The sequence below is a fragment of the Ctenocephalides felis genome, unplaced genomic scaffold (assembly GCF_003426905.1).
Source record: "Ctenocephalides felis isolate EL2017-DRISC unplaced genomic scaffold, ASM342690v1 CF-g0.4_SCAFFOLD_03573, whole genome shotgun sequence".
NCBI classification, from domain to species: Eukaryota; Metazoa; Arthropoda; class Insecta; order Siphonaptera; family Pulicidae; genus Ctenocephalides; species Ctenocephalides felis.
Window position 1 is genome coordinate 23243360 of NW_020539727.1, and position 19010 is coordinate 23262369.

Genomic DNA, 19010 nt, shown 5'->3' on the forward strand with positions numbered 1-19010 from the left:
AATTTCTGAGAATTTTGCTTTTAACCTAAAAATACAACACCCTACTCCCCTAAAATGTACTGTCTTCCCAAAAATACACAAACCTGAATGCTCTTTCAGACCGATTGTCTCCTCATTGGCTCTCCTTTTACAATATTTTGAAACTCATTTCTGATGTCCTAAAAAATGTTACAATCAATTCTCCCTATTATGTTAAGAATCGTACCAATTTGTGAATTTAATTAATAACCGCAACATCCCTGAAAATCACTTATTTCTAAAGCTTAGATGTGGTCAACCTTTTTACATGTGTCCCACATGAATTAATCCTAAACTCAATCGATAAACGTTGGCACACAATTTGTAACTTTACTGACTTTCCGAAAACAGTCTTCACTCATATTATCAACACTATTTTAAATTACTCCTATTTCCATTGCCAAGACAACTTTTATTCTCAAATTAAAGGCGCAGCTATGGGATGTCCCTTATCTCTCCCGAAATCATCGACTTAGTTTTACAAACACTAGAAATTTCCGTTTTCTCACTTTAAAATTTCAAATTAACTTTTATATTAGATATGTAGATGACACTTTTTTTATCATTAAAAAAAATCATATAAACACAGTACTAATCTCTTCAATAATTTTAACAATAATATAATTTTCACACATGAACTACAAAATAACAACAGACTTAATTTCTTGATGTATCCGTCTACAACACTAATAACTTTGTTCGAACAAATTGGTATAGAAAACGACATGGTCGGGTTATACTTACACTATTCCTCATACTGTCCCAGAAACTATAAGATAAACACTATTATTTCCCTTACAGACCATGCTATTTTGTTGTCTCACCAACCACTCCATCCACAAAATTTATCCCTAGTAAAATAACTCTAATTGAAAATGGTTACCCAAAAAATCTCATTCATTCAGTTATTCAAAAAAGACGAACTTTCTTAAAAACACAAATTAATTCTCCCAATACCAGTACTAACATCAAAAACACCAATCTTATTTACTGCAGCATACCATACGTTGAAGATTTATATTATTATTTTGCCAAAATTTGTTAGAAGAAAACATTTAGTATCAGGCTCATCCTTACACTCCTTCAACCAATTCTTTACGAACATTAAATCCCCCACCCCATCCAATCTCAATACTAATGTAGTATATTCTGTTTCTTGTAATGACTGTGCTTTTCAATATATTGGACAAACCTCCCAATATGTACACAAGAGAATGAGACAACATGAACTAAGTGTGGTCCACCATAAACAAAAAAATTTCAAAAGTACCCTAGTACAACACACTCTATAGAAAACGGCCCCCATTCATTTAATTTCACTCCAAAGATTTATATCACGAAAGTTGCATCTTTAGAAGGTTATTCGCGGAGAGTTGTCTCATCCTCATAAACGTTTCTAACAGTGTCAACATTAGATCAGATCACAACCTATTACATGATTCATATTTAAATTTTTTACACTTTTTGACAAACAATTAATATCGACTTCCTTTTAAGATCAACAATTTAAGTATTCACACCCTGACATATAAAAACACACACACATACAATCTCACATCTCTCGTTCAAGTGTTTACACGTGTTACAAGGGCACACCAGTTTCATTTAGTTAATTTTCGTAAACCAATCGAACAACATCCAGAGAACAATATTATTTGTGTTTTCAAATAATAATTTAAAAAAACAAAGTTTTTTAGTAATTTTGATTTACAAAATCTAATTATTCGGCGGAAAATTAACTCACAAAGTCATTTTTTTAAAAAAGCTTTTTTAGTGAAAAAGTGCTAACAAATATTCAAACATACAGGTAATTAATTCAACTTTGTCATTAACCTTTTCTTAAAAAATTTCCATAACTTTCAAAAAAAATTTTCTATTATGTTTAATATCCTGTTTTGATAATCCACTCATTTATTTTTATCATTTTTATTTTGAACATATTATCATATTTCTGTAAATTATTATATTTTTTACAATTTAATAATTCTTTTTAAGAAAAATCTATTTTCTTTTCCTAAACATTTGTTTGCAAAAATCTCATCAAGATCATGTTTCTTGACAGATGTCCTGAAGATGGAACGTACCTAGTTCCGAAACGTCGACAATAAACAAATAATTAAATAAAGAAATTGTTTTTTTTTTTAAAAACTTTTCTTGTTTTTTATTTTGTATTATTTTTGGATTCTTGTTCGAAACTCTACAAAATATACACAAATCCAAGACTCTACCATTCAATATATATATATATATATATATTATATCACCTAGCCATTTCAGCGAAAATTGCACAGTTCGTGCTGAATTCTAAATTTAGATGACAGCCGTAAGGACAATGTGGGAAGTGCTTACGGAAACATTTTAATTGCAGAATTGCATTACGGTGGAGCGATCGGTAGGAAAATGCTCTTTTATTTTTCCGGAGTAAAAAAAATAATTATAAAATCTTTTTTAGGTTAGTATACTATTGTCAGATTTGCTTGGTAACAGTAAAATTAACGTAACAGATATATATTAACTTTTGCCTATCCAGGGTGTCCCAGAACTCAACGTCATGTCAAAACAAAGAGTGATTGTAATTATTATAAAAAATCCTCTGAATTTAGTACGTAAATTATGAGTCAAATCTAGGACTAGCCAAACTGTGACCTTTTGTCGGTTATATTTTATTTTTTTGTCATTTTTAACTTTGAAACAGTAAGTCTAAATAAAATTTCTAGTAAACCTAATAATCTAATCTAAAATGATGACTTTATTGAAATAAATTAAAAAATAATACAAATCCGCTAATGAACATTTTTCTATAGTTTTCATATTTCGCTTCGAATCAAATGATGTTGAGTCTATAACGAGCAGTACAAAATGTTCACATTTCATTAAATATTTTAAAAATTATTGACACTAGATGTGAATAGTTTAAGAGAAATTTTTAGCTGATAAAATGTGCAAAATATTTGTTGAACATTGCATGAACATATATGTCATAATAGTAAAGTTATATTCATTTATTTAGCCCAATATTTTCATTCACGTCCAACCGTGTTGAGTCTAATATAAAGGGTACAAAATGTTACATTTTATTTAATATCTCAAAAATTATTGAAGCTAGGTTTAAACGGCATTAGCAAAAATTGTAGCAAACAATTAATCTAAATATCTTCAGAATATCTTATGAACTTAACTGTCACAATAATGAAGTTATATTCATTTATTAAGCCCATTATTTTCATTTTAGTCAAACCGTGATAAGTCTAATACAAACAATACAAAATGTTACATTTTATTGAATATCTCACAAATTTTTGAAGCTAGGATTAAATGTCATTAGCAAAAATTGTAGCAAATAAAATTATCTAAATATTTTCGAAATATCTTATGAACCTAACTCACAATCACAATAATAAAGTTATATTTTTGTTATCAAGACCGTTATTGTCATCTTTTAAAAATATTTTTCACCATAATTCGCCAATTTATATATTGGAATTAAAATTCTTGAATTGCATCAAATATCTCTATAATTATTAAAGATAGGTAAAAATATTAATAACATCAATTGTAGCTAATGAAAGTTTCAAGAACTTTCTGAAATATTATATAAACCTCTTTGTCACCACAAGGAAACCACAATGCTTCTAACACAAATCTGGCAGAATTTCCAAAAAATTAATATTGTGTAAAAAATCATTTCAATTATTTTTAAAGAATAACATAAAATTATATTCAAGATTCACTTCAGAAAATACAGCACAAATTTTAGTATCGTAAAGAATTTAAAATTAAAAGTTCAATCAGATTATCAGAAAATTAACCACAAACCTAAAAATTTAAATTTCATAATTTATATAAATAACTAGGTAAAGTATTAGGTAAATATAAAAAAAATACTGGCATTTTACAAAACTAAAAATTTAGTTTTATTTCGCTTTTACAAATAATTTCTATATAAACTAGTGGTGTATGGCATCGTGCCTCAAGGGAAATTGCTGGAACTTCCCGTACCGAAACGAAATGATCGAGAAATATTAAATGTTTTCATATAGTTTTTATGAATATTGTAACATTGTCTAATATTTATTAGAATTATATAAACTGAATTGCAAAGTTGAAATTATTTGTAAAGTATATTAGAACTATAGTCAGAATCAAAAATAAAATCTAAATTATTTTTGATATACAAAATACAATTTTTTCTGGAAAAAAAAATTAAAAAAAAAAAAAAATAGAAACAAAAATGTTTTTTTCCAAAAGCAATTATTTTGTTGAAACAAGCATAATTTGTTTTGAAAGATTCAAATCGGACGCTTAGTTCTTTTAAAAACTGCCATTTTATGCACATTTAGCTCAGTATCTCAGAAACCGCTGGACCTGCCTTTGCCAAAAGCTAATCGTTATTTCTCCAATTATTACTAATTGTATGTTTTTTAGATCATTCAAATCCGAAACTCCGTTCTCACAAGAACTCGATTTTTATTTTCTGCACTCTTTGCTCCGTATCTCCGTAACGGCTGGATCTGCCTTTGCCAAAAACTAATCAGCACATCTCCCTATCAATAGGAATCGAATGTTTTTTAAACCATTTAAATCCGTTGATCCGTGTGCCCGAAAACGTGGACGAAAAAATGCGGACATACAAAACATACACACATCCATTTTTTCTGAGGTATGCCAGTAAAATGTTCAGAAACCTTCAAAACGCCGAGAAATGCAAAAATTTTTCTTTTTGATTTTTGGCTCATTACTATAACTACCATACGGAAAGTTGTATATAGGCTGAGATAAAGTTACGTTTGGTTTATGAAAAAATATTTTTAAAATCCTTTACTACTAATTGCTAAAGTTTTACAATTTTATTTCAATTTTCCTGGACAGCAAAAAAAATAAAATCCTCTTTATCCATCCGCCTGTTTTTTTTTTACAACTCCTACGCACAATTTGACGCATTTCATTGACATTTATCCCTCGCATTTCGGCAGCAAAAACTTATACGATTTTGCGTTAAAACCAAAACAACGTCATTTGTGAATGGCAGCAACAAAAAGCTGTCGTAAAAAAAAGTCAGGAAATAATAGTTAAAATGGATTTTGTTTACGAACATCTAAAAATCTAGTGTCCATTAGAAGACAACTCTAGTAAAAGAAATATTAGTTGAAATAGATTTTTTGAAGTAAAATTTCTTTGGGCGCGACTAGGGTGTAAATCCGTACAAATGCAACGAAAGTGCGTTACGGCCAAGGTCGAGTGTCAATGATTCGTCATTCGCTCTCGATGATATCATTTCTATACTGGTCGATTGTGATTAGTCGTCGTGTATGTGAATAGAGATCTGTCGTTGTATGCGTACAGATATCAACAAGGAAATCGACATAGATAAATAAACATTTTGAAGTTACATCGTAGTATATATATTGATTTAATGGAAAATGCCCGAATCAGAAGAATACTTTACCCTGTTCCTTGAAAATAATAAAACAAATTAAACATTTGTGCCGTGAACTAAACGTAAGTTTAATGATTAGAAATTATTTCTATATTATTCGTAAATAAGAAGGGACTCTACTGACGACCAAGCTAAAAATGAAAAAAGGTGGGGGACTCTACTGACGAGCAAAATAAAAATAAAATTCAAAGAGACTCTACTGATGATTAAATTAAAGTTAAAGGTAAAAGGTGTAGTGACGAGCATACTAAAAATAAAATTAAAAAGGGACTCTACTGACGAGCAAAACTAATTTTTTTTTGGTTTATTGTTCATAGCAAACTATACACAAAACTAAAAATAAAAAAAAAAACTCTACTGATAATTAAATTAAAAATGGAAAGAATTGGGACTCTCCTGACGAGCAAACTAAAAATTAAAGAAAAAGGGACTCTACTGACGACGAAATAGAAATAAAATTGAAAGAGACTACTGATGATTAAATTAAAAATTAAAGGAAAAAGAAAAAAAAAAGACTCTACTGACGAGCAAAATTGAAAATGAAAGAAGAAGGGACTCTACTGACGAGCAAACTAAAAATTAAAGAAAAAGGGACTCTACTGACGAGCAAAATAAAAATAAAATTCAAAGATACTCTACTGATGATTAAATAAAAAATAAAGAAAAATGGACTCTACAAAAAACTAAAGAAAAATGGACTCTACTGACGAGCAATCTAAAAATAACATTAAAAAGAGACTCTACTGACGAGCAAAACTAAAAATAAAATAAAAAATAGACTTGTAGTTTCTATAAATCTTTGAAGTTATTAAAATGTCAAATATTTTTTAGGCAAGACAGATATTACAACTGTTCAAAGAATGAGGTTATATCGCCAGCGAAAAAGTAAAAAGTAAAAAAAATACAAGCAGTCAATGAATGTATGTTAATTTTAATTACATGAAGTTCTTCAAACACAATTATTATATGACGAGTGCAGTTGCGAAAATAATATTTGTTTAGGCGTCGTGTAACATAATTCACTATATATTCATGATAGATTTATTATGGTTAGCTTGTCGGTAGAGTCATTTTACTAATTTATTTTAGTTTGCTCGTCAGTAGAGTCCTTTTACTAATTAACTTCCCGTACAGTAGTTATGTAATAATGTAATATGTAATAAGTAATGGGTCGAAAATCGAAAATGAAAATTTTTGATTTCTCGACGTTTTAAAAGTTTCTGAACATTTTGGCATACCTCAGAAAAAATGGATGTGTGTGTGTGTGTTTTGTATGTCCACATTTTTTCGTCCACGTTTTCGGGCGCACGAATCAACCGATTTGAATGGTTCAACAAACACTCGATCCCTATTGATAGGGAGATGTGCTGATTAGTTTTTGGCAAAGGCAGGTCCAGCCGTTACGGAGATACGGAGCAAAGAGTGCAGAAAATAGAAATCGAGTTTTTGAGAGAACGATCATCCGATTTGTATGATCCAAAAAACATTCAGTTCGTAATGACGGGGAAAAGTGGTTGTTAGTTTTTGGCAAAGGTAGGTCCAGTGGTTTCGGAGATACAGAGCTAAATGTTAAAAAATGGCAGTTTTTCAGAGAACTAAGCGTCCGATTTAAATGTTTCAAAGAACTTTCTGCTTGTTTCAACAAAATAATTGCTTTTGTAAAAAAAATTGTTTCTAATATTTTTTTTCAAAAAATATTTTTGTAATTTTGTTTTAAAAATTTTAAAAATTACCCAGGCTAAGCACAGTCTAAGCGCCACTCTGGTACAAATGTTTACCTAATTGCGTTTAGACTGTTTATGTAGTGGAGCGCTTTTCCAATTTTGTGTGAAAACTATTGAAAAATGTGAAAATGCCGTCAAGCTAAGCACAGTATAAGTGAAAACGTCGCACAGGATTATTTGCAAATGCGTTTAGACTGTGACTATACGGGAGAACTTTTCTCAATTTTGTGTAAATTAGGCAACTATGTTTTTTTTTGAAATTGAATTCTAAATGAAATGACGATTGTTAATGTTCTGGAGATAAATTGATTTATGATTTATGATTTACATTTGATTTGCTCAGATATAACAAGATAGCAAAAATAATGAAAGTTACAGTATTTGTAATAATATATTTGAAAACGTTTAAAATTCCTCGAATATTTCATTACGGTACGGGATGTTCCAGCAATTTGCCTTAAGGCACGATGCCATACACCACTAGTTTTTATAACATTATAAATGAAATACAAGATTTTAGTAAATTTTCGGAGACTTTGTGTAGGTTACTTTTCATGGCGTTTCATCTATTTTCTGTGGAAATGAAAGTTAATCTGCTAGAGGCGAAATAATCAAGTGGAAAAGCAGCAAATTGGTAAACATTACTTGTGGGAAAACTTGAGACGAGCTTTTCCAAGGAATTCCAAAAGATGGGATGATCCTTTCGAAGAAGAAAATTAAGTGGGATGTGTTTTCATTCATTTAAGTCGAGAGGATAATCAACAATTAGAATTGCAGATATTTTATATATATATATATATATATATATATATATATATAAATTAGAATTTTTTGTTCAACGTTGAGTCTTATCTTGAATATTGATTTTCAGCCAATCGTCGAAATAAAAGAAAACAAATAAATACAAAATATTTATTTATAATATACGTTTCGACACGGATTGTGTGTCACCGTTCAGCAATTTTTGTTAATCAGTATCTAAAACAATATTTACAAAGTTTAAAAAATAAATTTAAATTTATATTTCAAATAATTAAAGAATAAAAGATATAAATACCACACCGGAAAAACCATTTTATTTGATAATTACATATAGAAAATAAACCAAGCATACAATACATATAAAATAAATATAGAAAATAACATATTAAGTGAACATGTTTTGTTTTTAATTTTAAACGGGGACACAATTTTAAAAAATAAAACATAAAATCAATTTGACTATGAAACACATTAGTTAAAGATTTAGAAAATTATTTTTGAAAAAAAATGATAATATTATGATAAGAGTCATGTACTAGAAGAGCAGAATTTCGTTTATTAACGCAAAGGGGTTGTTTTGGTTTTTAGCAATCTTCTAATAAAAGTCACATCAATCACTATATATTGTTATATATCGTTGAAAAGTATGTGAAATTATCTATAAATCTGTATATAACAATTCGTAAATGTTGGAACAAAATTATATGAAAATAATTCGCTGAACTTTTAAATTAACATCTTTGTTGTGAAATGCCCATATTGTTTTAGCTCAAAGTTTTGCATTAAATTTGCAAATATTTTGTTATAATTTTATTCAATTTATTTATATTGTTATATATTGCTGGAAAGCTCATGATATTACCTATTTATTTATATAAAGCACTAAAAAACTTTTCAAATAAAATTAATTTAGGAAAATACTTGAAATTTAAAATTTTAGTTAGTTTTAGTTAATTTGTATTGTATTTTCTGATATTTAGCAAGTTTGTGATAAAATGTGTTCGAAGATTTACATACTGTTATATATCTTGAAAGTTTATAAAATTGTCTATAAATCTATATATAACAATTTAAAACTGTTGGAACAAAATTATATAAAAATAATTCCATGAATTTTGAAGTTGAAATCTTTGTAAGGCGTTCATATTGTTTCAGCTCCAACGCCTAGGTTTTAAATTATATTTATTTTGTCATATTTTTATTGAATATATTAACATTATTATCTATTTTTAGAAAGCTAAAAATTTATATAAACCACTTAACAACTTTTGAAACAAAATTAAATTGGAAAAATGCGTAAATTTTTAAATTTCTTTGTTATTAGTGGATTCAATGGTTGCACTTTTTTGGTTTTTAGCTTTATTCTATTAAAAGTTACCTCAATTGCTATATATTACCATATACCGTTAAAACGTCCATAAAATTGTTAGTAAATCTGCATATAAAAATTTGTTGCTTTTGGAACAAAATTATATGAAAATAATTTGCTGAACTTTTAAGTTAACATATTTGTAAAGCGTCCATGTTGTTTTAGCCCCAACTTTTTGGTTTAATTTGTATTTGGTTTGGTCGGTATATTAATTTTGTTATAATTCTAGAAAATATATTAGAATTGTTACATTTCAATAAAAAGCTAAAAAAAATTTTCGTTTATTAGCGCAAAGGATAAATACAGATTCAGCAAATTTTCTGATGTCAACATTCTTTTCCTTATATAAAATAATAGGATTTTTTGTATTGAAAGTATGGTTTAAATTAATGACATGTTCCGAAAGCATTGTCTTGAACTTTTTTTTATTTTTTAAATTGCAAATGTGTTATTTCGACGATTGGCTGAAAATCAATATTCAAATATATATATATATATATATATATATATATATATATACACATACACACACCACATATATATATATATATATATATATATATATCTATATATATATCTATATAAACATCTATATAAAATTCCATTTACAAATTTCCCTACATAAAAGGATAAAATCCTCATTGTCAAAAAGCACTAAAGCGTATAGAAAAGAGGATTTAGTTATTTCTTGCACATTTTGCATCATTTTGCTCGCATTTAGCAAATTATTCTAGACACTTTTATATTAATAGTATAAAAGGAGACACTATTCAAAATAAATTGCAATTGCATCACATTTTATAAAATAATTTTGTAAAAGCAGCAAAATATAAAGGATAAAAGATACAAGGGGTTATTAAAATATATATTTTATACTTTATATATATATATATATATATATATATATATATATATACATATATATATATATATATATATATTTACAAATATCGAAATATTTTCCTTCGGCGTCTCCACCGTAAAAATTCAGTTTTCCAATTTTCTCTTGGACTCATATAAAAGGAAAGAAAAGCCGTAAAACTGTGATGAAAAACACAAAATTAATGTACCGAAAAGAAACAGAAAAAACATAAGAACAACCAACATTACTTTCTGATGGCGAATAAAATAAAAAACATCGAAACAAATCAAATAAATAACACCCAAACATTCGTAAAATGAAATCTGTCAATGGAAAAGTTTATTTTTTAAATAATTTTATCTGATAAAGCAAATTTTACTATTTGTTTGAACACTTACTATATGTTGTATATATATATACTAGCTGACCCGGCAAACGCTGTTTTGCCATCAAAAATATTTTGCCGCTTTGCAGAAGTTCTTATAATATACGTGATATATTAATAATAATGTTATATTTTTATTACACAAATTTCTTTACATTTCGATAATTAATTCCAATGCATCATAGTGTTTTGTGTATTTTAATTTTATTTATGTCAAATAGTGAAATATTTTTTTTAATCAATGAATAAATTAGATTTTAGTCTGAATCAACGCAGTACCCCATTATCTGAATATATAATACTTTATATAAATATCAGATTTTTTACTTTTGCATTTAATTTAAAAATATTGAATGTCAATTTCATATATCCAATATGCACTAAATTTTTAAATGCCAAAATATTTCCTTTTTGGTCGAAATTTAATATATGATATAATTTATATCTATGATTTGATTGCTAATATTGCCTATAACATAACTTGGAATAATTAATTTATTTCTATCTTATTGAAGTCGTTAAAAATTCTTTTTTTTTTTGAACTGTCAGAATTTTGTTTATCATTAATGTTAAATTCGATATGTCGCTTTTTTATTGTGATCTATAATGTTTTAGTCACTTATCATATAAATTTTCGACTATAAATTGATATTCATACTATCCCTGAAATTAACATGGATAAAGTTCTGAGAAATCCGAGTCCAAAACTATAAAATGTTTGATTTTTGGCACTTTTATTAATTTCTTATCAATTTTCGTACTGTAAAATAATGGATGATTATTTATCAAAATTGTAGTATTCAGACTATAATTTTAGATGAATATATCTATTTTGGTATAGCAATTACTTATATATATTTATTTGATTGTCAAATATCTCCCTTCCGCCTTTTTGTATTATAAACCAAGTGCAAAAAAGCGGAAGGGAGATATTTGACAACCCAATATTTTTCCATAAATATCCGATTTATGACATTGTTTTCAATTATTTTTAATTTATTTTGAATTAGCAAATGTCAAAAAATATAATTAAAATATTCATTAAATATAGTCTATAAATAATAAATCATTTAGTAAGTATTATTTATTACTTTGGTGCTTGATATGGATATGAATTTGTAATAAAATATATTCTTTTTGACAAATAGTTAAAAACTTGTTAAAATTTTCAAAATTATTTGACATTTTATACTTCCAAAATTAATTCACTCGCATCATGGATTAGTCTAATCTAAATCAACGCAGTATCATTATCTAAATATACAATTTTTATATAAATATCAGATTTTTTACTTTTGCATTTAATTTAAATAGTTAATATCAATTTTAAATATGCAATATATGCAATATATGCAATATATAATAAATGTCAAAATATTTCCTTTTTGGTCGAAAATGATAGTATTTATTTTACAATAATGTTTTGTATCTATAATTTGCTTGGCAATATTGCCTATAACATAACTTGGAATAATTAGTTTTTTAGTTTCCTACTGAAGTCGTTAAAAATTTTTTTTGTGAAATGTCCAAATTTTTGTTTATGATTAATTTTAAATTCAATATGTCGCTTTTTTATTGTGATCTATAAGGTTTTGATGAAGTTTTGGTATCCGAAATAATTTGGTAAGCTAATCAAATAAATATAAATTGTAAATCTATTTATATAATTATTTTCATAAATATTGACAAATGACATTTGACGTTTTTCATGTCAACATTTATTTAAATTTATAAACATTGATTTTTAATTAGATTTAAAACTATAATCACAAATTTTGAATATAGCATTTCATCTAATTTGGATTTAAATGTTGGATATAAGACATTCATTTTTTGGCTCCACCAGACTTTTATTCAAAAAAGCGAAAGCAATTCAAATCCTAGCATTATACATATGCATATTATATATATATATATATATATATATATATATATATATATATATATATATATATAAACATACAAAATCTACTCAAATTAATTCCCAAATCCCTTTGAATCCGATCATTACAATTATGTTTCTCTGTCAAGTCTTTGATAAATTCAAAAGCCCTATTTCTATTCATCATAATGTCAAATATAATAGTTTGGCCTAAGCCTAACATTTGCCACATGAAAGGCCTATTGGCATATACCTATTTTATTAGCAGGACTAAAATCGAAATACATTTGAGAGATCAGAGATGAAAATTTAGTGGCTTTGTAATTAGCCAAATTGTAATGATAATATGGTAAGGTTCTATATGAATTTTTGTAATATACCGGGTTGCTTTAGGGTTGTATGATGTTAGACAATATTTTAAACTATTCAATTTGAAATACATCTTTCAAATACACTAAATATTTTGGAAGAGTATTTTAGAAGATATAAATTATTTTGCTCAAAAGTGTACCTTAACAAACATCGTCTACAAGTACCTTGTATCAAAAAAAAAAAACATTTTCATTTTCTCTGACAATTTTTAATCAATTTTAGAGTATACCGAGACGCTATAGGTACCTTGTATATTAAACTATATTATTCATCACTAAATTTTGCATATATCTTACAAATACATCAACCATATTAATCGAATGGTTTGGAAGTTATGCAGGATTTATAAAAGTGATGCGTTTTTGCTTGAGCAAAACGTTCCATTAGAACTGAATATTTATTTAAAGTATTCCGAGTTGCTGTAGGTGATTATAGTGTTAGAACATATTATTATTCATTTAATTTTGAATATATTTTGTGAATATTTCATAAAGTTTAGACAATCGTTTTAGAAGATACAATACTAATATACAATTCGGTTGTTCTAGAATTATATAACGTTTAACAATAATTTAAACAATTTAATTTAGCATACATCTTTCTAATATACTATTTATTTTAAAACAGTATTTTAGAAGATATAAATTATTTTATACAAAATGCCTGGTGCAAAATAAACATTCAACAATAAAGGCTAGTTATTGAAAAAATACAGAAAAATTTAGTTTCTTTCACATTTAATATTAAAGAAAATCTGTTTCTACTACCCATATCATTCAAAAATTGTTTTTTGACATTTTTTTTAGTTTTGACACTTTATTTCCCTTTTTGTGTTGAATAAATAAGGAAATTCGCACCGAAAATTCTCTAAGAAGTGCGTCTTGTATATTTTCAATTTCTTGTGATGTTTGCATAATATTCATATACAAATATTTGGGAAAGGAAAACCCTTAGGATTTTGATATATATATATATATATATATATATATATATCTAAATTTCTCTATATGTTACAACACATTCTTGAAAGTATAAGAAATAAATAACTTTGTTGTTAGTCGGAATAAAATTCCATTTACACATTGTTTTTTATTATAGCAACTTGCCAATAGAAATAATGATTGTTCCAGATATTTCTCGGAATTTTATATGCACAAATGCATTTTTCAATAGTCGTTCTATAGATTTTTTGCTCATTATTTTCGAGAAATGTCGTCGATGAAATTTTATGAGAATTTCACTTCATACTTTGACGTAGATAGTTTTATAGTCTGAGAGCTTTAAATAAAATATTTATTTAGATATTTATATATATATATATATATACATATATATATATATATATATATATATATATATATTATATAAATATATATATAAATAAAAATTCTTTACGTTAATTTTTCAGATCAAATCGCCCCGCTCTAAATTTCTTCATGTAAAATAATAATGATTATTAATATTTATATAATTTATCTAGTTCTGTAATATAGTAATTTAAATATTATTTTTCACTAGTTTTTTATTACAACTTTTCAAATAAATATTAACAATTTTTCAAAAACTATTTTATAAAAAATTCTGGATAGTCTCGATTATTGTACTTACAAAATATTGATATTTTTCATTTGCAAAAATTTTTTTTTATAAGGTCCAATTATTAATAAATTACATTAGCTTAAATTTGTGAATATTTTTCCATTTTTAAATTTTTAGTATAAAATATAGTAAGGATCCTATTTTAATATTTTTCAAAGACATGAAAAATCTTTTTGATGTCAATAGGATTTTTATTGGAATTCTGACAAATGTAGAAATTGCATCGTTTGCAAGTATCCAAAAGTACTTCAAAGAAATATATCAGTATATATATATATATATATATATATATATATATATATATATATTGTTTAACATAAAATAATATATTACATGTGTGTACTATATTTTTATTTATTAAAAAAATATGTCACCTTTAATATGTGAAATATTTTCACGCATATTTTTCTCCAGAAAAAACGTAAAAAGAATATTAATAGGACATTTGTATTCCTACTGCTTATACGTATATATACGTCATTTATTTCTTATGACAAATGTGTTTTCTTATTATTTTTTTCTGGCATATTTGTGGCCGAAAATATATATATATATATATATATATATATATATATATATAAATCCAAAACGTTGCATTAAAAATTATAATAAATATGACTAATTATTTATTCATACGTTAATTTATACAAATTGATTTCGCTAAATTCTTCAGTCCATTTATATTATTCAAAATCTTAAATAATACATATAAATCACAAAAATAATATATAATATAAAATAAATATCAATATATTTATTAACAAGTATAATTAATATATTTATTATAGAACAAACTAAATAAAAAATATGCATAGTAAACTTAAGAAATTTCTTAATAAAGTCGAATATCTAGAAGAAAAAAAAAAGTTGTTTTTCAACACTTTGCTAATTTGTGTTAAATTTAGTGAGAAAACTTATTTACTCTAGTATTTGTGATTATAGCAGACGTACTAAAGTACCATATACTAAATTTTCAGGATTTTAGTATAAATGTAGTAGATGCAAAAAAATCCTAAATATATTCGAAAGTCTACCAGAGCAAAAACGACATTTTTCAACAATTTATGAAACCATAGAAATGACGTTTTCTAACACTTTATTAAATTGTGTTAATTTTTTTTAGAAAACTTATCTATATTATTGATTGTTGATATAGTAGACATACTAAAATACCATATACTAAAATTTAAAGATTCTAGTATAAACCTAGTAGATACAAAAAAAATCCTAAATATATTCGAAAGTTTACCAGAGCAAAAACGACATTCTCCAACAATTAATTAAATAGGGTTAAATTTTCTTAGAAAACTTATTGACTTTAGTATTTGTAATCATAGTAGACATACTAAAGTATCATATACTAAAACTTCAGGATTCTAGTATAAACATAGTAGATACAAAAAAATTATGAATATATTCGAAGGTCTACCAGAGCATAAACGACATTTTCCAACAATTAATTACTGTTAAATTTTCTTTGAAAACTTGTTGACTTTAGTATTTGTAATTATAGTATACATACCAAAGTATCATATACTAAAATTTCAGGATCTAGTATAAACGTAGTAGATATAAAAAATTCCTAAATTTATCCAAAAGTCTACCAGAGCAATAACGACATTTTCAAATACTTTATTAATTTATGTAAAATTTTGTTAGAAAACTCTTCAATGTTAATTTTTGTAATCATAGTGGACATACTGAAATATCATATACTAGAACTTCAGGATTCTAGTATAAACGTAGTAGATACAACAAATTTCTAAATATATTCTAAATCTGCTAGAGAAAAGGTATAATTTCCTAACACTTTGTTAATTTGTGTAAAATTTAGTTAAAAAGCTTATAGATATTAATACTTGCTATCATAGTAGACATACTGAAGTATCATATACTAAAACTTCAGGATTCTAGTATAAACATAGTAGATGCAAAAAATTCCTAAATATATTCAAAAGTCTACCAGAGCAAAAACGACATTTTTCAACAATTTATGAAACCATAGAAATGACATTTTCTAACACTTTATTAATTTGTGTTAAATTTTGTTGAAGAACTCTTTGATGTTATCATTTACAATTATAGTAGACATACTAAAGTAATATATACCAAATCTTCGGGATTCTAGTATAAACGTAGTAGATACAAAAAATTCCTAAAAACATCTTTCAAAGTCTTTCAAAGAAAAAATGACATGTTCTAACACTTTATTAATTTGTGTTAAATTTTGTTAGAAAACTTATTCACTTTAATTTTTATTATAATAGTAGATATACTAAAGTATCATATACTAAAATTTCAGGATTCTAGTTTGAACGTAGTAGATACAAAAAATTTCTAAATACATTCGAAAGTGTACCAGGGCCAAAAACGACTTGTTCTAACACTTTATTAATTTTTATAAAATTTTGTTAGAAAACTTAACGACTTTAGTATTAATTATGATAGTAGATATACTAAAGTACTATATACTAAAACTTCAGGATTCTAGTATAAACGTAGTAGATACAAAAAAATTCTAAATATATTCGGAAGTTTACCAGAGCGAAAACGACATGTTCTAACAATTTATTAATTTGTGTAAAATTTTGTTATAAAACTCTTCATTGTTAATTTTTGTAATCATAGTGGACATACTGAAATATCATATACTAGAACTTCAGGATTCTAGTATAAACGTAGTAGATACAACAAATTTCTAAATATATTCGAAAAAACTAGAGCAAAAAACGACATGTTCTAACACTTTAATAATTTGTGTTAATTTTTTTTAGATAACTCACAAACCTCAGTATTTGTTCTAATAGTAGATATACTAAAGTATCATATACTGAAATTTCAAGATTCTAGTATAAACATAGTAGATACAAAAAATTCCTAAATATACTCGTAAGTCTACCAGAGCAAAAAACGACATGCTGCAACACTTTATTAATTCGTGTAAAATTTTGTTAGAAAACTCATCCACTTTAGTAATTATTATAATAGTAGATATACTAAAGTATCATATACTAAATTTTCAGGATTCTAGTATAAACGTAGTAGATACAAAAAATTCCTAAATATACTCGTAAGTCTACTAGAGCAAAAAACGACATGCTGCAACACTTTATTAATTTTTGTAAAATTTTGTTAGAAAACTTATAGATATTAGTATTTGTTATCATAGTAGACATACTAAAGTATCATATACTAAAACTTCAGAATTCTAGTATAAACGTATTATTGGTAATAAATTTTGGAATAGTCAAAATATCAAGAACAAGAAACAAAGTTTTTCAACAAACTAGAAAACAGATATATCTTAATATATATATATATATATATATATATTATCCGTTGACATATGTCATTGTGACGAAGGTCCCATGTCTCTAATCCCTTTAAAGTGACCGATCGGTTTAACCAGAACACTCCACCGTACAAAATGTCTCATCAATTTTACGCCACTTTGTTGGGAAAACAAACAAAAACTCCGAAATCGAAAGTTGGAAAAGAAAATTTATAGTAAGGTGTATAATTTATACTACGAAAATATAAAATTTACTTTTAACTTTTAAAAATAGTTTGTGGCATTAAAAATATGCTCTAGTGAAAAATTGATACAATATTTAAGTACATTTTTTGTTTATATAATTTGCAGATCTGTTTGTTTAATACAAATGATGTGTAAGACAAACTTGTTTAGTATTAAATAATGTATAGGTTTGTCTAATATGGCTTTACAATACAGCAACTCGTTTTAGTTTAAAAATTATATTTAAAATGCGTAAATGCAAAAATTGTTTATACGAATCAAAAAAATAAATAAATAAATTGCACAAGTGATCAATACGTGGAGCGCATCACTTGTAAAAATTCTCAATAATTTCCAAACTATTTGTTTAATATGAAATGTATGTTAGAAACAAGTATTCAGAAATAAATTATATATATTTTTTTGTAAGAGTTAAGTTTTTGTAAGTTAATTCTCTATGATAATTTAGTTTGCTCAGAATGAACATTTAAATGTTAGTATAACATAAATTATTTAGCACAAGTGTGTTTTTTTTGTTGCAAAATTTATAACTTTTAAATTGTTTGTTAGATTTTATTGGTTTGTATAACAAACCTGTACAAAATTAAATTCTCACAATTTTGTTGAATACTATAACACTCTACAACCACTTCGTATAATAAAAATTTACGTTAGAAATTGGTAAATATTTTGGTAAATGTTTAGCAAAAATTACCTCTAGCGACAAACCGGCATTTAGTAAAATTATTATATAAATTTATGTTTGTTTGTGTGTATATATATACGTGTATGTATAAATTTATATAAGTGTGTGTATGTATATATGTGTACGTGTGTTTTATGATTGATTTCGTTCAAAATATATTTTTCATCTGGTAATCCTTGTCAAAAATAGGCAATTTGCTGCCTGAAATCTCTTCATTAGCGACAAAATCTTTTGTGCGTGAGTTTTTTGCGATTCGAGTGTCCGCAATTATTTTTTTGCATTACAAAAAATATAATTTGAATGTATATGTATGTGGGAGATTGGCAGGTCGCGTCAATTTGTCAAATGAATAAATATTTTATAATCGGAAAAGTGTT

The 19010-nt window shown here is 25.6% G+C and overlaps 1 pseudogene; it reads right to left on the reverse strand.

Annotated features, from left to right (window-relative positions):
• LOC113389798 overlaps positions 1-19010 on the reverse strand; it is a 177256-nt pseudogene that overhangs the window by 119864 nt on the left and 38382 nt on the right.